Below are 3,428 nucleotides of genomic sequence, written 5' to 3'. Positions count from 1 at the left end.
ACATGGGGCTCTATGAAGGCACCCCTCAGGACCAAGGGGCCCCTTGTGTGGATTGAAGATGAAGTGGATTCTGGAGAAGGGAGAGCTGAGAATCAGCAAGAAAACACATTTTGGGGACTCCGAGTAGCTGGATCCATCCTCTCCCTCTGGATTTTCAGTCTGAGAGTCCCCGGATTCCTTTGAGCTATCTGAGTCTCATTTTCTGGCACTTGCAAGTCAAGACTTCTAACCTATAAACTCACAATCCCACTCCCCGGAGAGAACCACTGTCAACACTTTGGGTTTAATTCCTCCGTTACTCTGTAATGCAACTCTATTTACACATTTTTTTTTCTTTTTTGGCTGCACCACGCGGCATGTGGGATATTAGTTCCCCCAACAGGGATCGAACCTGTGCCCCCTGAATTGGAAGCAAGGTGTCTTAACCACTGGACCACCAGGAAGTCCCTATTTTTTTTTTACTGTTACAAAATTAAGAAGATAATATGTACACTTCTGAATGAAAAACAGTATATATTTTAGTTGATGATACTGTTTACCTTGTATGTTAAACAAATCTATCACTATCATTATTTTTTTTAATTTATCTATTTATTCATGTCTGTGTTGGGTCTTTGTTGTCATGCGTGGGCTTTCTCTAGCTGCTGCGAGCAGAGGCTGCTCTTTGTTGTGGTGCGTGGGCTTCTCATTGCAGTGGCTTCTCTTGTTGTGGAGCACGGGCTCTAGGAGCGTGGGCTTCGGTAGTTGTGACACACAGGCTCAGTAGTTGTGGCCTGCGGGCTCTAGAGCGCAGGCTCAGTAGTTGCGGTGCATGGGCTTAGTTGCTCTGTGGCATGTGGGATCTTCCCAGACCGGGGATTGAACCCATGTCCCCTGCATTGGCAGGCAGATTCTTAACCACTGCATCACCCGGGAAGTCCCTCATTATCATTCTTTAATTACTGCCTAATATTCCATTCTAGGAATACACCATCATATATAGTAAATTTCCTATGAAAGAACATTCATTTTTCTAGTTTCCATATTATAAATGTGCCATTCTTTTACACTAGTTCTATTATTTCTTTAGGTCCTAGAAGTGAAATTGCTGGACCTCAGAATATGTACATTCTTAAGGCTTTGATGTATTCTACCCGATTGTCCTCCAAAAGGAACATGTAATTTATATTCCCATCAGCCTGAAGATTGGTATGTTTGACAGATAGAAGGAGGTGACTAAAGGCAAGATGCTTATTAAAAAGAAAATATTCATTTGTTCTGGGACTTCCCTGGTGGCGCAGTGGTTAAGAGTCCGCCTGCCAATGCAGGGGACATGGGTTCACCTCCTGGTCCAGGAAGATCCCACATCCTGCGGAGCAGCTAAGCCTGTGCACCACAACTAATGAGCCCATGGGCCACAACTACTGAAGCCCACATACCTATAGCCCGTGCTCCACAACAAGAGAAGCAACCAGAGTGAGAAGCCCGTGCACTGCAATGAAGAGTAGCCCCTGCTCTCCGCAACCAGAGAAAGCCTCTGCAGCAACGGAGACCCAACACAGCCAAAAATAAATTAATTAATTAACTTTTAAAAAGAAAATACTCATTTGTGCCCTGAATATTTATCGAGTGTCTATTATTTGCACAACACCATGATAGGTGCTGTGGATATACTGGTGAATGAGGACTCCTAAACTTGTTTCTCTCTATTCTTCCTTCTCTGATGACGGCAAGCTTGGAAACATGTCTAGCTTTGTGGATGAATTAACCAACATCACACAGCATGATGCTACACTCAGGAGACAAGGGTGCTGCACCTTGGCCCAGAGGGTGGCCTCACTGTATGGGATATTGCTCACCCACACCTTCCTTTCTATGTTCTCCCCTGTACAGATGAGGCTAGAAGCCTGGGCACTTTATTCCCCTTGCCAGCAAGGGAAGTCTAACAGAGGCAGTTTTTCCAGAAGCAATGGAAGAGACTGCTGGATTCTTTGTTTTTTCCAGTTAAACACCAGAAGAATTCTGTGACTGGCTTTGAGAGGGCATCTTGTATGAAAAATACTTATCTTTGAACACTAGAATCACACTCGGGAAGATGAGATACGCACACCATGACAGGCACATGGGAACCGAAACCAGCTTCCAGGAACACAAACGTCCCTGTACCACTTACCTAATACGCACACACACTAAAATATACATCTAAACAACTGAAACACAGAAAAAAATGGCATGCATTATTAAAATTGTTAACATTCTCTGTTTTGCTGAATGCACGTATAGTTGAATCCACACCATGAAAATGTTCATTGGGGAATTCCCTGGCGGTCCAGGGGTTAGGACTCTGCGTTTTCACTGCCGAGGGCCTGGGTTCAATCCCCGGTGGGGAACTAAGATCCCATAAGCTATGTGGCACAGCCATAAAAAAAAAAAAAAACAAAAAGAAAATGTTCCTTGGACATGACTACCCTCTGCTGCCATTAGAGGGACTTGGGATCCTGTTGTTGTATGAAAACCATTAGTTGTAAGTATTTTCAATATGATAATTTTCAATATAATAGCACAGAAAATATTAAATCAACTCATGTACTCGCCTTTCTTTTCACATTCAGACAAACTTGAATATGAAATGTGAATCAATTTTTAATGTTCCACAGTATGTTATTATTTTCATACCCTTCCTTTGGCTGTTGCACCTTCTTCAGTAAAATCAATAGTGGAAATAGCATTATTGACACGTACATAAACACAACCAGACCTAGAAAAATGGACAAGAGAGTATCAGCCGCTTAACATTGTTCATCTCCGTCTTCTCCCTCACTGTCATCGTCACAACAAAAGATGTCTCGAAACAGGAAGACTGGCTTGGGGGTTGCCAGAGTCTGGATCTCAGTCCCGTTTTTCTCCATCTTCTTCTCTAATTTTTCTTTAAGCAACGGTAGACTAGTCTCATGAAGGTAGTCTATAATCTCTAAAGAAAAGAAACTGAATCTTGAGATGATCTGACAAAGCCTCTTCCCAAGGTCAAAGGACGGACGGCACAGATGATGACAATGCATTGTTACTGGCACTACTGTGTGCAAGACCTGGCTCTAACTGCTTTATTCATAGTCACTCATTCAATCCTCTCAAAAATGCTATGAGGTAGGCACTATTGTTCACCCGTGTTTCAAATGAGGCATAAAGACATGAAGCTCATCCAAAGTCATAGAGTCAGGAGGGCGAAGCCAGGATTCAAACCCAGGAAGTGCTGTCCGCTGAAAGCAAGGAGCATTTTGTCACACACTGCAGGGTGCAGTGTTACCCGAACCAGTGGTTCCCAAACAATGATGCTGGGCAGGCCACTGGCGACTCATCTGTGAGCTTGTTAGAGAAAAATCTAGCCTCTGGACCCAGACTAGAGACTAGGATCGACTGGGTCTGGGATGAGACCCAGGTATGTATCTTTT

This window comes from Mesoplodon bidens (genome assembly GCF_964165515.1).
Source record: "Mesoplodon bidens genome assembly, contig: HAP1_SCAFFOLD_210, whole genome shotgun sequence".
In the NCBI taxonomy this organism is placed as follows: domain Eukaryota; kingdom Metazoa; phylum Chordata; class Mammalia; order Artiodactyla; family Ziphiidae; genus Mesoplodon; species Mesoplodon bidens.
This window is presented reverse-complemented; position numbering follows the sequence as displayed.